Below are 15,845 nucleotides of genomic sequence, written 5' to 3'. Positions count from 1 at the left end.
GCGATTTTAGCGAGAGCTTGCGGATGGGCTGTGTGACATGATGAGCTCCTTCCCCCTTATTTTCAAATACAAATCAAATCAAGACAAGACAAGACATGACTGACTGACACGATTTGTTTATATAAATTTCTGTATCAATATTTATATATGCATATATTTACATACATTCCCTACTTTTTAACTTTCACAATAAATGTGCTTTTCTGTTCTGCCTGCATTGGCTCTATTACATTTGGCCTCTTTCACAGCACAGGCTGCTTCTGTCTGATCCCGCAGAAAAGCATTCGCGACTTTAAAAGATGGCCTTTGTTGCCCACATCTTCCCTCGTGGCTTGTCTTACACCATGGGCTTACTGTGTTTGGGTATTTACTGACTGCACACCCTGATTTCCAGTGCATTTCATGCAGTCGCACAGACTTCGTTCAATCAAAAATATATAGATTAAGAAACAATTATTTATTTATTTCAATCAAATCAAATTCAATTTTTTGCAATAAAATTGTAAATTTATTTATTTTCTTATTATAATAAATATATATATGTTTTAAATTGTCTTTTTGTCTGTGTTGGTTTTATTTCCCTCCCTCTTTCCTGCTTGTCTATCACCTGTGGCTTCAACAACCGTCCCAGTCCCGCGTGCTCATGAGAACCGCGCTCATTCACGCACAACACAATTGCATTCAGGAATGATAGAAATTCCTATTTATTCTTCTGAAAGGGAACTGCTGTCCGTAAAGGGCAATTCTACAGCTGTGTAAGAGGGATGTGCTTCCTGTCCAGGATCATTCGGTGTCTGTTTCAACGGGATGGTTGTCAGTTCCGGTTCATCAATTGCCCCTTTAAAACGTATTTTCTCATTATCCGGATCATCCTGTACATTTAAAAAGGAGTGTGATTATCAGCTGTGATAACCGAATTGTTAAACTGTTGTGTTTCAAGATACATTGACTTTGCTTGTGTCCGTGTACATCCATATCGCAGCGCATCTGTTCATTACTCAAAATATGCTCATGTTTTCCGATATCCACTCCTTGATGTAACCCTTGTCCCAAATTTGCTCTCAATATAAAAAACAACAAATTATGCACCGACGGTAGCGACCGCGTGGCCTAAAGGATAAGGTGTCTGATTTCGATTGTAACTGTGATCTTATCAGATGATTGCAGGTTAGAGTCCGGCAGTGGTCAGCTATCGCGCTTTGTGAAATTTTATAATCTTTGTTTTGATTCTGCCTCAAAACCAACCATCTCGGACAGTCACTCACCTGAAGTAAAGGAAGGTTGTGTGCTTTAAGAAGCTAATGGCAAATTTTCATCACTGTCGATCTGGTTGCACGGGCAAAACAAGTGGTGAAGTAGATTTTCGTGCACATTATTTATGTTTGAATGCAAAAAGTAGGGGATGGATGTCTGACTTTGCAGTCAATAGGAGACAAGGTGACTGACAGGTTGAAGCAATGGACTGCTGATCCCGTATGCCCCCAGCTTTGTCGTTATTGTGTTAAACATTTTCCCCTAGTTTTTTTATTCAATCACATTTATCCTCATTGCCAAATTCACCTTTTACTGAAAAGGATGCAGCTCGTTGATGAAGTAATGTCACAAAAAATAATCACTTCATCAAAGGGAAAACATTAGCAGAACGATGGAGAGGGGGACTCATGAAATCGGTCTCTGAGAGTCAGCACAGGCACGATGGGCCGAATAGCAAACTAACGTCAGAAACTGAGAGCTACGCTCCTCACTGTCGGCGGCTCGTTGGTCTAGGGGTATGAATCTCGCTTTGGGATTATAATAATTGAAATGCGAGAGGTCCCGGGTTCAAATCCCGGACGAGCCCTGCCAACCTTTTGTCAAAAAACGACTTCTCAGCCGGTCGACATGTGAGAAAACTGACTTGTTTCAAATTAAAACGTGTGATTGCACTCCGTTGTTCACACAGCGTCCAAAAATCCTGGAGATTCCCAGGAGCAAAGTGAAACTCACCGAACTGAGTAAAGTTCATGTTTCTCAGATGTGCTCGGCTCTGCGTCTCATTGGACAACATAAACCCCGTTTTGATTCCGGCAAATACTTGATCAGTGTATCTTCCTTTCTGCACGCATGAGCTCACCTCCATAGGGATAAGCATAATTTCAACGTCAATCTCAAATTCAACGTGAAACAGACTCTGCCCTGAATATGAGTGCGTCCTGTTTCTCTCGCGCTGAAAAGATGTGAGAAGCTGGCTTTGGATTTAGTCCCTTGGCTGCCGAATTTAAACCGTGCAGGAAATCGATCCGGGGTGGCCAAGCTGCCTGGTCTAATTAAAAGGCGTTCAAACCCTACAATCCAGGCAGGTTATAGTGTTCTGGCCTCAACATTCGGTTCAACGTATCGGATCATAAGCACCGCTCCCATTGTCTGCTAATGGTTCTGCTGTTCACACTAACACCTCCTCTGGTCCATCCTTTGTTAATTTATTGCCCGCTTACCACTCACTTTGCCTTTTTGCATTGTGCCATTTATTATTCAATCACTCCTACGCTCCACTGTATCACAGGCATTCCCTTTTGTCCTTCCTCGCTGCCTATTTTTCCAGGCGCTATTTTCCAGGAAAAATCTGTAAACTTTACATTTTTCTTAAAATATCGGAATGATCATCTGACTGAACGTGAGCCCGGGAAATTCATCCACAGAATGTTCACGGCCTGCTGAGTTTTACAGAATGCTTTGTTTTTGTTCACTGTGTTTCTGTATCCCTTTTAAGGTGATGTGCTGGTCTGCCCGGGGTCATTCTCTGTCTCTCCAAAATGGTGTGCTATCAGGATCGGATCATTATCTATCTGTTTAAAAGGAATGTGCTGTCTGTCCCGGATTTCAAATTTCAAATTTCAAAAACTGCCTTTGGAGAGTGCAGAATTTTTAGTTTGTTGGTGTGTTTGTGTAAGTGAGAGAGTGCGTGGAAACGTTCTGCGCGATATTACTGTGCATTTCATGTCATGTGAGGAAAAATGCATTACATGCAACTTGAAGCCACACTGATTTGATTCAACACGCATTCAGGGACTGACTGACAGGAGAAGAGTTTGCTGTGGGATTTTGCTATTCCACATGTGAAAGAAGGCAAATTATATAAGTTAGAAACATAGCGATTTTAGCGAGAGCTTGCGGATGGGCTGTGTGACATGATGAGCTCCTTCCCCCTTATTTTCAAATACAAATCAAATCAAGACAAGACAAGACATGACTGACTGACACGATTTGTTTATATAAATTTCTGTATCAATATTTATATATGCATATATTTACATACATTCCCTACTTTTTAACTTTCACAATAAATGTGCTTTTCTGTTCTGCCTGCATTGGCTCTATTACATTTGACCTCTTTCACAGCACACGCTGCTTCTGTCTGATCCCGCAGAAAAGCACTCGCGACTTTAAAAGATGGCCTTTGTTGCCCACATCTTCCCTCGTGGCTTGTCTTACACCATGGGCTTACTGTGTTTGGGAATTTACTGACTGCACACCCTGATTTCCAGTGCATTTCATGCAGTCGCACAGACTTCGTTCAATCAAAAATATATAGATTAAGAAACAATTATTTATTTATTTCAATCAAATCAAATTCAATTTTTTGCAATAAAATTGTAAATTTATTTATTTTCTTATTATAATAAATATATATATGTTTTAAATTGTCTTTTTGTCTGGGTTGGTTTTATTTCCCTCCCTCTTTCCTGCTTGTCTATCACCTGTGGCTTCAACAACCGTCCCAGTCCCGCGTGCTCATGAGAACCGCGCTCATTCACGCACAACACAATTGCATTCAGGAATGATAGAAATTCCAATTTATTCTTCTGAAAGGGAACTGCTGTCCGTGAAGGGCAATTCTACAGCTGTGTAAGAGGGATGTGCTTCCTGTCCAGGATCATTCGGTGTCTGTTTCAACGGGATGGTTGTCAGTTCCGGTTCATCAATTGCCCCTTTAAAACGTATTTTCTCATTATCCGGATCATCCTGTACATTTAAAAAGGAGTGTGATTATCAGCTGTGATAACCGAATTGTTAAACTGTTGTGTTTCAAGATACATTGACTTTGCCTGTGTCCGTGTACATCCATATCGCAGCGCATCTGTTCATTACTCAAAATATGCTCATGTTTTCCGATATCCACTCCTTGATGTAACCCTTGTCCCAAATTTGCTCTCAATATAAAAAACAACAAATTATGCACCGACGGTAGCGACCGCGTGGCCTAAAGGATAAGGTGTCTGATTTCGATTGTAACTGTGATCTTATCAGATGATTGCAGGTTCTAGTCCTGCAGTGGTCAGCTATCGCGCTTTGTGAAATTTTATATTCTTTGTTTTGATTCTGCCTCAAAACCAACCATCTCGGACAGTCACTCACCTGAAGTAAAGGAAGGCTGTGTGCTTTAAGAAGCTAATGGCACATTTTCATCACTGTCGATCTGGTTGCACGGGCAAAACAAGTGGTGAAGTAGATTTTCGTGCATATTATTTCTGTTTGAATGCAAAAAGTAGGGGATGGATGTCTGACTTTGCAGTCAATAGGAGACAAGGTGACTGACAGGTTGAAGCATTGGACTGCTGATCCAGTATGCCCCCAGCTTCGTCGTTATTGTGTTAAATATTTTCCCGTAGTTTTTTTATTCAATCACATTTATCCTCTTTGCCAAATTCACCTTTTACTGAAAAGGATGCAGCTCGTTGGTGAAGTAATGTCACAAAAAATAATCACTTCATCAAAGGGAAAGCATTAGCAGGACGATGGAGAGGGGGACTCATGAAATCGGTCTCTGAGAGTCAGCACAGGCACGATGGGCCGAATAGCAAACTAACGTCAGAAACTGAGAGCTACGTTCCTCACTGTCGGCGGCTCGTTGGTCTAGGGGTATGATACTCGCTTTGGGATTATAATAATTGAAATGCGAGAGGTCCCGGGTTCAAATCCCGGTCGAGCCCTGCCAACCTTTTGTCAAAAAACGACTTCTCAGCCGGTCGACATGTGAGAAAACTGACATGTTTCAAATTAAAACGTGTGATTGCACTCCGTTGTTCACACAGCGTCCAAAAATCCTGGAGATTCCCAGGAGCAAAGTGAAACTTACCGAACTGAGTAAAGTTCATGTTTCTCAGATGTGCTCGGCTCTGCGTCTCATTGGACAATATAAACCCCGTTTTGATTCCGGCAAATACTTGATCAGTGTATCTTCCTTTCTGCACGCATGAGCTCACCTCCACAGGGATAAGCATACATTCAACGTCAATCTCAAATTCAACGTGAAACAGACTCTGCCCTGAATATGAGTGCGTCCTGTTTCTCTCGCGCTGAAAAGATGTGAGAAGCTGGCTTTGGATTTAGTCCCTTGGCTGCCGAATTTAAACCGTGCAGGAAATCGATCCGGGGTGGCCAAGCTGCCTAGTCTAATTATAAGGCGTTCAAACCCTACATTCCAGGCAGGTTACAGTGTTCTGGCCTCAAAATTCGGTTCAACGTATCGGATCATAAGCACCGCTCCCATTGTCTGCTAATGGTTCTGCTGTTCACACTAACACCTCCTCTGGTCCATCCTTTGTTACTTTATTGCCCGCTTACCACTCACTTTGCCTTTTTGCATTGTGCCATTTATTATTCAATCACTCCTACGCTCCAATGTATCACAGGCATTCTCTTTTGTCCTTCCTCGCTGCCTATTTTTCCAGGCGCTATTTTCCAGGAAAAATCTGTAAACTTTACATTTTTCTTAAAATATCGGAATGATCATCTGACTGAACGTGAGCCCGGGAAATTCATCCACAGAATGTTCACGGCCTGCTGAGTTTTACAGAATGCTTTGTTTTTGTTCATTGTGTTTCTGTATCCCTTTTAAGGTGATGTGCTGGTCTGCCCGGGGTCATTCTCTGTCACTCCAAAATGGTGTGCTATCAGTATCGGATCATTATCTATCTGTTTAAAAGGAATGTGCTGTCTGTCCCGGATTTCAAATTTCAAATTTCAAAAACTGCCTTTGGAGAGTGCAGAATTTTTAGTTTGTTGGTGTGTTTGTGTAAGTGAGAGAGTGCGTGGAAACGTTCTGCGCGATATTACTGTGCATTTCATGTCATGTGAGGAAAAATGCATTACATGCAACTTGAAGCCACACTGATTTGATTCAACACGCATTCAGGGACTGACTGACAGGAGAAGAGTTTGCTGTGGGATTTTGCTATTCCACATGTGAAAGAAGGCAAATTATATAAGTTAGAAACATAGCGATTTTAGCGAGAGCTTGCGGATGGGCTGTGTGACATGATGAGCTCCTTCCCCCTTATTTTCAAATACAAATCAAATCAAGACAAGACAAGACATGACTGACTGACACGATTTGTTTATATAAATTTCTGTATCAATATTTATATATGCATATATTTACATACATTCCCTACTTTTTAACTTTCACAATAAATGTGCTTTTCTGTTCTGCCTGCATTGGCTCTATTACATTTGACCTCTTTCACAGCACACGCTGCTTCTGTCTGATCCCGCAGAAAAGCACTCGCGACTTTAAAAGATGGCCTTTGTTGCCCACATCTTCCCTCGTGGCTTGTCTTACACCATGGGCTTACTGTGTTTGGGAATTTACTGACTGCACACCCTGATTTCCAGTGCATTTCATGCAGTCGCACAGACTTCGTTCAATCAAAAATATATAGATTAAGAAACAATTATTTATTTATTTCAATCAAATCAAATTCAATTTTTTGCAATAAAATTGTAAATTTATTTATTTTCTTATTATAATAAATATATATATGTTTTAAATTGTCTTTTTGTCTGGGTTGGTTTTATTTCCCTCCCTCTTTCCTGCTTGTCTATCACCTGTGGCTTCAACAACCGTCCCAGTCCCGCGTGCTCATGAGAACCGCGCTCATTCACGCACAACACAATTGCATTCAGGAATGATAGAAATTCCAATTTATTCTTCTGAAAGGGAACTGCTGTCCGTGAAGGGCAATTCTACAGCTGTGTAAGAGGGATGTGCTTCCTGTCCAGGATCATTCGGTGTCTGTTTCAACGGGATGGTTGTCAGTTCCGGTTCATCAATTGCCCCTTTAAAACGTATTTTCTCATTATCCGGATCATCCTGTACATTTAAAAAGGAGTGTGATTATCAGCTGTGATAACCGAATTGTTAAACTGTTGTGTTTCAAGATACATTGACTTTGCCTGTGTCCGTGTACATCCATATCGCAGCGCATCTGTTCATTACTCAAAATATGCTCATGTTTTCCGATATCCACTCCTTGATGTAACCCTTGTCCCAAATTTGCTCTCAATATAAAAAACAACAAATTATGCACCGACGGTAGCGACCGCGTGGCCTAAAGGATAAGGTGTCTGACTTCGATTGTAACTGTGATCTTATCAGATGATTGCAGGTTAGAGTCCGGCAGTGGTCAGCTATCGCGCTTTGTGAAATTTTATAATCTTTGTTTTGATTCTGCCTCAAAACCAACCATCTCGGACAGTCACTCACCTGAAGTAAAGGAAGGTTGTGTGCTTTAAGAAGCTAATGGCAAATTTTCATCACTGTCGATCTGGTTGCACGGGCAAAACAAGTGGTGAAGTAGATTTTCGTGCACATTATTTATGTTTGAATGCAAAAAGTAGGGGATGGATGTCTGACTTTGCAATAAATCGGAGACAAGGTGACTGACAGGTTGAAGCAATGGACTGCTGATCCAGTATGCCCCCAGCTTTGTCGTTATTGTGTTAAACATTTTCCCCTAGTTTTTTTATTCAATCACATTTATCCTCATTGCCAAATTCACCTTTTACTGAAAAGGATGCAGCTCGTTGATGAAGTAATGTCACAAAAAATAATCACTTCATCAAAGGGAAAACATTAGCAGAACGATGGAGAGGGGGACTCATGAAATCGGTCTCTGAGAGTCAGCACAGGCACGATGGGCCGAATAGCAAACTAACGTCAGAAACTGAGAGCTACGCCCTTCACTGTCGGCGGCTCGTTGGTCTAGGGGTATGATTCTCGCTTTGTGATTATAATAATTGAAATGCGAGAGGTCCCGGGTTCAAATCCCGGACGAGCCCTGCCAACCTTTTGTCAAAAAACGACTTCTCAGCCGGTCGACATGTGAGAAAACTGACATGTTTCAAATTAAAACGTGTGATTGCACTCCGTTGTTCACACAGCGTCCAAAAATCCTGGAGATTCCCAGGAGCAAAGTGAAACTCACCGAACTGAGTAAAGTTCATGTTTCTCAGATGTGCTCGGCTCTGCGTCTCATTGGACAACATAAACCCCGTTTTGATTCCGGCAAATACTTGATCAGTGTATCTTCCTTTCTGCATACATGAGCTCACCTCCATAGGGATAAGCATACATTCAACGTCAATCTCAAATTCAACGTGAAACAGACTCTGCCCTGAATATGAGTGCGTCCTGTTTCTCTCGCGCTGAAAAGATGTGAGAAGCTGGCTTTGGATTTAGTCCCTTGGCTGCCGAATTTAAACCGTGCAGGAAATCAATCCGGGGTGGCCAAGCTGCCTGGTCTAATTAAAAGGCGTTCAAACCCTACATTCCAGGCAGGTAAGAGTGTTCTGCCCTCAACATTCGGTTCAACGTACCGGATCATAAGCACCGCTCCCATTGTCTGCTAATGGTTCTGCTGTTCACACTAACAACTCCTCTGGTCCATCCTTTGTTACTTTATTGCCCGCTTACCACTCACTTTGCCTTTTTCCATTGTGCCATTTATTATTCAATCACTCCTACGCTCCACTGTATCACAGGCATTCCCTTTTGTCCTTCCTCGCTGCCTATTTTTCCAGGCGCTATTTTCCAGGAAAAATCTGTAAACTTTACATTTTTCTTAAAATATCGGAATGATCATCTGACTGAACGTGAGCCCGGGAAATTCATCCACAGAATGTTGACGGCCTGCTGAGTTTTACAGAATGCTTTGTTTTTGTTCATTGTGTTTCTGTATCCCTTTTAAGGTGATGTGCTGGTCTGCCCGGGGTCATTCTCTGTCTCTCCAAAATGGTGTGCTATCAGTATCGGATCATTATCTATCTGTTTAAAAGGAATGTGCTGTCTTTCCCGGATTTCAAATTTCAAATTTCAAAAACTGCCTTTGGAGAGTGCAGAATTTTTAGTTTGTTGGTGTGTTTGTGTAAGTGAGAGAGTGCGTGGAAACGTTCTGCGCGATCTTACTGTGCATTTCATGTCATGGGAGGAAAAATGCATTACATGCAACTTGAAGCCACACTGATTTGATTCAACACGCATTCAGGTACTGACTGACAGGAGAAGAGTCTGCTGTGGGATTTTGCTATTCCACATGTGAAAGAAGGCAAATTATATAAGTTAGAAACATAGCGATTTTAGCGAGAGCTTGCGGATGGGCTGTGTGACATGATGAGCTCCTTCCCCCTTATTTTCAAATACAAATCAAATCAAGACAAGACAAGACATGACTGACTGACTGACTTTGTTTATATAAATGTCTGTATCAATATTTATATATGCATATATTTACATACATTCCCTACTTTTTGACTTTCACAATAAATGTGCTTTTCTCTTCTGCCTGCATTGGCTCTATTACATTTGACCTCTTTCACAGCACACGCAGCTTCTGTCTGATCGTGCAGAAAAGCACTCGCGACTTTAAAAGATGGCCTTTGTTGCCCACATCTTCCCTCGTGGCTTGTCTTACACCATGGGCTTACTGTGTTTGGGAATTTACTGACTGCACACCCTGATTTCCAGTGCATTTCATGCAGTCGCACAGACTTCGTTCAATCAAAAATATATAGATTAAGAAACAATTATTTATTTATTTCAATCAAATCAAATTCAATTTTTGGCAATAAAATTGTAAATTTATTTATTTTCTTATTATAATAAATATATATATGTTTTAAATTGTCTTTTTGTCTGGGTTGGTTTTATTTCCCTCCCTCTTTCCTGCTTGTCTATCACCTGTGGCTTCAACAACCGTCCCAGTCCCGCGTGCTCATGAGAACCGCGCTCATTCACGCACAACACAATTGCATTCAGGAATGATAGAAATTCCAATTTATTCTTCTGAAAGGGAACTGCTGTCCGTGAAGGGCAATTCTACAGCTGTGTAAGAGGGATGTGCTTCCTGTCCAGGATCATTCGGTGTCTGTTTCAACGAGATGGTTGTCAGTTCCGGTTCATCAATTGCCCCTTTAAAACGTATTTTCTCATTATCCGGATCATCCTGTACATTTAAAAAGGAGTGTGATTATCAGCTGTGATAACCGAATTGTTAAACTGTTGTGTTTCAAGATACATTGACTTTGCCTGTGTCCGTGTACATCCATATCGCAGCGCATCTGTTCATTACTCAAAATATGCTCATGTTTTCCGATATCCACTCCTTGATGTAACCCTTGTCCCAAATTTGCTCTCAATATAAAAAACAACAAATTATGCACCGACGGTAGCGACCGCGTGGCCTAAAGGATAAGGTGTCTGATTTCGATTGTAACTGTGATCTTATCAGATGATTGCAGGTTCTAGGCCTGCAGTGGTCAGCTATCGCGCTTTGTGAAATTTTATATTCTTTGTTTTGATTCTGCCTCAAAACCAACCATCTCGGACAGTCACTCACCTGAAGTAAAGGAAGGCTGTGTGCTTTAAGAAGCTAATGGCACATTTTCATCACTGTCGATCTGGTTGCACGGGCAAAACAAGTGGTGAAGTAGATTTTCGTGCATATTATTTCTGTTTGAATGCAAAAAGTAGGGGATGGATGTCTGACTTTGCAGTCAATAGGAGACAAGGTGACTGACAGGTTGAAGCATTGGACTGCTGATCCAGTATGCCCCCAGCTTCGTCGTTATTGTGTTAAATATTTTCCCCTAGTTTTTTTATTCAATCACATTTATCCTCTTTGCCAAATTCACCTTTTACTGAAAAGGATGCAGCTCGTTGGTGAAGTAATGTCACAAAAAATAATCACTTCATCAAAGGGAAAACATTAGCAGGACGATGGAGAGGGGGACTCATGAAATCGGTCTCTGAGAGTCAGCACAGGCACGATGGGCCGAATAGCAAACTAACGTCAGAAACTGAGAGCTACGTTCCTCACTGTCGGCTGCTCGTTGGTCTAGGGGTATGATACTCGCTTTGGGATTATAATAATTGAAATGCGAGAGATCCCGGGTTCAAATCCCGGTCGAGCCCTGCCAACCTTTTGTCAAAAAACGACTTCTCAGCCGGTCGACATGTGAGAAAACTGACATGTTTCAAATTAAAACGTGTGATTGCACTCCGTTGTTCACACAGCGTCCAAAAATCCTGGAGATTCCCAGGAGCAAAGTGAAACTTACCGAACTGAGTAAAGTTCATGTTTCTCAGATGTGCTCGGCTCTGCGTCTCATTGGACAACATAAACCCCGTTTTGATTCCGGCAAATACTTGATCAGTGTATCTTCCTTTCTGCACGCATGAGCTCACCTCCACAGGGATAAGCATACATTCAACGTCAATCTCAAATTCAACGTGAAACAGACTCTGCCCTGAATATGAGTGCGTCCTGTTTCTCTCGCGCTGAAAAGATGTGAGAAGCTGGCTTTGGATTTAGTCCCTTGGCTGCCGAATTTAAACCGTGCAGGAAATCGATCCGGGGTGGCCAAGCTGCCTAGTCTAATTATAAGGCGTTCAAACCCTACATTCCAGGCAGGTTACAGTGTTCTGGCCTCAAAATTCGGTTCAACGTATCGGATCATAAGCACCGCTCCCATTGTCTGCTAATGGTTCTGCTGTTCACACTAACACCTCCTCTGGTCCATCCTTTGTTACTTTATTGCCCGCTTACCACTCACTTTGCCTTTTTGCATTGTGCCATTTATTATTCAATCACTCCTACGCTCCAATGTATCACAGGCATTCCCTTTTGTCCTTCCTCGCTGCCTATTTTTCCAGGCGCTATTTTCCAGGAAAAATCTGTAAACTTTACATTTTTCTTAAAATATCGGAATGATCATCTGACTGAACGTGAGCCCGGGAAATTCATCCACAGAATGTTCACGGCCTGCTGAGTTTTACAGAATGCTTTGTTTTTGTTCATTGTGTTTCTGTATCCCTTTTAAGGTGATGTGCTGGTCTGCCCGGGGTCATTCTCTGTCACTCCAAAATGGTGTGCTATCAGTATCGGATCATTATCTATCTGTTTAAAAGGAATGTGCTGTCTGTCCCGGATTTCAAATTTCAAATTTCAAAAACTGCCTTTGGAGAGTGCAGAATTTTTAGTTTGTTGGTGTGTTTGTGTAAGTGAGAGAGTGCGTGGAAACGTTCTGCGCGATATTACTGTGCATTTCATGTCATGTGAGGAAAAATGCATTACATGCAACTTGAAGCCACACTGATTTGATTCAACACGCATTCAGGGACTGACTGACAGGAGAAGAGTTTGCTGTGGGATTTTGCTATTCCACATGTGAAAGAAGGCAAATTATATAAGTTAGAAACATAGCGATTTTAGCGAGAGCTTGCGGATGGGCTGTGTGACATGATGAGCTCCTTCCCCCTTATTTTCAAATACAAACCAAATCAAGACAAGACAAGACATGACTGACTGACACGATTTGTTTATATAAATTTCTGTATCAATATTTATATATGCATATATTTACATACATTCCCTACTTTTTAACTTTCACAATAAATGTGCTTTTCTGTTCTGCCTGCATTGGCTCTATTACATTTGACCTCTTTCACAGCACACGCTGCTTCTGTCTGATCCCGCAGAAAAGCACTCGCGACTTTAAAAGATGGCCTTTGTTGCCCACATCTTCCCTCGTGGCTTGTCTTACACCATGGGCTTACTGTGTTTGGGTATTTACTGACTGCACACCCTGATTTCCAGTGCATTTCATGCAGTCGCACAGACTTCGTTCAATCAAAAATATATAGATTAAGAAACAATTATTTATTTATTTCAATCAAATCAAATTCAATTTTTTGCAATAAAATTGTAAATTTATTTATTTTCTTATTATAATAAATATATATATGTTTTAAATTGTCTTTTTGTCTGGGTTGGTTTTATTTCCCTCCCTCTTTCCTGCTTGTCTATCACCTGTGGCTTCAACAACCGTCCCAGTCCCGCGTGCTCATGAGAACCGCGCTCATTCACGCACAACACAATTGCATTCAGGAATGATAGAAATTCCAATTTATTCTTCTGAAAGGGAACTGCTGTCCGTGAAGGGCAATTCTACAGCTGTGTAAGAGGGATGTGCTTCCTGTCCAGGATCATTCGGTGTCTGTTTCAACGGGATGGTTGTCAGTTCCGGTTCATCAATTGCCCCTTTAAAACGTATTTTCTCATTATCCGGATCATCCTGTACATTTAAAAAGGAGTGTGATTATCAGCTGTGATAACCGAATTGTTAAACTGTTGTGTTTCAAGATACATTGACTTTGCCTGTGTCCGTGTACATCCATATCGCAGCGCATCTGTTCATTACTCAAAATATGCTCATGTTTTCCGATATCCACTCCTTGATGTAACCCTTGTCCCAAATTTGCTCTCAATATAAAAAACAACAAATTATGCACCGACGGAAGCGACCGCGTGGCCTAAAGGATAAGGTGTCTGATTTCGATTGTAATTGTGATCTTATCAGATGATTGCAGGTTAGAGTCCGGCAGTGGTCAGCTATCGCGCTTTGTGAAATTTTATAATCTTTGTTTTGATTCTGCCTCAAAACCAACCATCTCGGACAGTCACTCACCTGAAGTAAAGGAAGGTTGTGTGCTTTAAGAAGCTAATGGCAAATTTTCATCACTGTCGATCTGGTTGCACGGGCAAAACAAGTGGTGAAGTAGATTTTCGTGCACATTATTTATGTTTGAATGCAAAAAGTAGGGGATGGATGTCTGACTTTGCAGTAAATCGGAGACAAGGTGACTGACAGGTTGAAGCAATGGACTGCTGATCCAGTATGTCCCCAGCTTTGTCGTTATTGTGTTAAACATTTTCCCCTAGTTTTTTTATACAATCACATTTATCCTCATTGCCAAATTCACCTTTTACTGAAAAGGATGCAGCTCGTTGATGAAGTAATGTCACAAAAAATAATCACTTCATCAAAGGGAAAACATTAGCAGAACGATGGAGAGGGGGACTCATGAAATCGGTCTCTGAGAGTCAGCACAGGCACGATGGGCCGAATAGCAAACTAACGTCAGAAACTGAGAGCTACGCTCCTCACTGTCGGCGGCTCGTTGGTCTAGGGGTATGATTCTCGCTTTGGGATTATAATAATTGAAATGCGAGAGGTCCCGGGTTCAAATCCCGGACGAGCCCTGCCAACCTTTTGTCAAAAAACGACTTCTCAGCCGGTCGACATGTGAGAAAACTGACATGTTTCAAATTAAAACGTGTGATTGCACTCCGTTGTTCACACAGCGTCCAAAAATCCTGGAGATTCCCAGGAGCAAAGTGAAACTCACCGAACTGAGTAAAGTTCATGTTTCTCAGATGTGCTCGGCTCTGCGTCTCATTGGACAACATAAACCCCGTTTTGATTCCGGCAAATACTTGATCAGTGTATCTTCCTTTCTGCACGCATGAGCTCACCTCCACAGGGATAAGCATACATTCAACGTCAATCTCAAATTCAACGTGAAACAGACTCTGCCCTGAATATGAGTGCGTCCTGTTTCTCTCGCGCTGAAAAGATGTGAGAAGCTGGCTTTGGATTTAGTCCCTTGGCTGCCGAATTTAAACCGTGCAGGAAATCGATCCGGGGTGGCCAAGCTGCCTGGTCTAATTAAAAGGCGTTCAAACCCTACATTCCAGGCAGGTTATAGTGTTCTGGCCTCAACATTCGGTTCAACGTATCGGATCATAAGCACCGCTCCCATTGTCTGCTAATGGTTCTGCTGTTCACACTAACACCTCCTCTGGTCCATCCTTTGTTACTTTATTGCCCGCTTACCACTCACTTTGCCTTTTTGCATTGTGCCATTTATTATTCAATCACTCCTACGCTCCAATGTATCACAGGCATTCCCTTTTGTCCTTCCTCGCTGCCTATTTTTCCAGGCGCTATTTTCCAGGAAAAATCTGTAAACTTTACATTTTTCTTAAAATATCGGAATGATCATCTGACTGAACGTGAGCCCGGGAAATTCATCCACAGAATGTTCACGGCCTGCTGAGTTTTACAGAATGCTTTGTTTTTGTTCATTGTGTTTCTGTATCCCTTTTAAGGTGATGTGCTGGTCTGCCCGGGGTCATTCTCTGTCACTCCAAAATGGTGTGCTATCAGTATCGGATCATTATCTATCTGTTTAAAAGGAATGTGCTGTCTGTCCCGGATTTCAAATTTCAAATTTCAAAAACTGCCTTTGGAGAGTGCAGAATTTTTAGTTTGTTGGTGTGTTTGTGTAAGTGAGAGAGTGCGTGGAAACGTTCTGCGCGATATTACTGTGCATTTCATGTCATGTGAGGAAAAATGCATTACATGCAACTTGAAGCCACACTGATTTGATTCAACACGCATTCAGGGACTGACTGACAGGAGAAGAGTTTGCTGTGGGATTTTGCTATTCCACATGTGAAAGAAGGCAAATTATATAAGTTAGAAACATAGCGATTTTAGCGAGAGCTTGCGGATGGGCTGTGTGACATGATGAGCTCCTTCCCCCTTATTTTCAAATACAAATCAAATCAAGACAAGACAAGACATGACTGACTGACACGATTTGTTTATATAAATTTCTGTATCAATATTTATATATGCATATATTTACATACATTCCCTACTTTTTAACTTTCACAATAAAT

General features: G+C 41.6%; 4 non-coding genes across 4 annotated transcripts; all 4 read left to right on the top strand.

Moving 5' to 3' along the window:
* The first annotated feature begins 1,752 nt into the window (after nucleotides 1–1,752).
* Nucleotides 1,753–1,840, top strand: trnap-ugg (transfer RNA proline (anticodon UGG)). Its single transcript is given in 2 exon segments — nucleotides 1,753–1,788; nucleotides 1,805–1,840. It is a non-coding gene; the product is annotated as a tRNA-Pro (tRNA).
* Nucleotides 1,841–4,882: 3,042 nt separating this feature from the next.
* On the top strand, nucleotides 4,883–4,970 carry trnap-ugg (transfer RNA proline (anticodon UGG)). The gene is given in 2 exon segments: nucleotides 4,883–4,918; nucleotides 4,935–4,970. It is a non-coding gene; the product is annotated as a tRNA-Pro (tRNA).
* A 3,042-nt stretch (nucleotides 4,971–8,012) lies between these two features.
* On the top strand, nucleotides 8,013–8,100 carry trnat-ugu (transfer RNA threonine (anticodon UGU)). Its single transcript is given in 2 exon segments — nucleotides 8,013–8,048; nucleotides 8,065–8,100. It is a non-coding gene; the product is annotated as a tRNA-Thr (tRNA).
* A 6,172-nt stretch (nucleotides 8,101–14,272) lies between these two features.
* On the top strand, nucleotides 14,273–14,360 carry trnap-ugg (transfer RNA proline (anticodon UGG)). Its single transcript is given in 2 exon segments — nucleotides 14,273–14,308; nucleotides 14,325–14,360. It is a non-coding gene; the product is annotated as a tRNA-Pro (tRNA).
* Nucleotides 14,361–15,845: the final 1,485 nt, after the last annotated feature.

This window comes from Pristiophorus japonicus, unplaced genomic scaffold (genome assembly GCF_044704955.1).
Source record: "Pristiophorus japonicus isolate sPriJap1 unplaced genomic scaffold, sPriJap1.hap1 HAP1_SCAFFOLD_61, whole genome shotgun sequence".
Classification (NCBI taxonomy): Eukaryota; Metazoa; Chordata; class Chondrichthyes; family Pristiophoridae; genus Pristiophorus; species Pristiophorus japonicus.
Note: the sequence above shows the minus strand (reverse complement) of the source record. Positions and strands in the feature narration are given on the sequence as shown.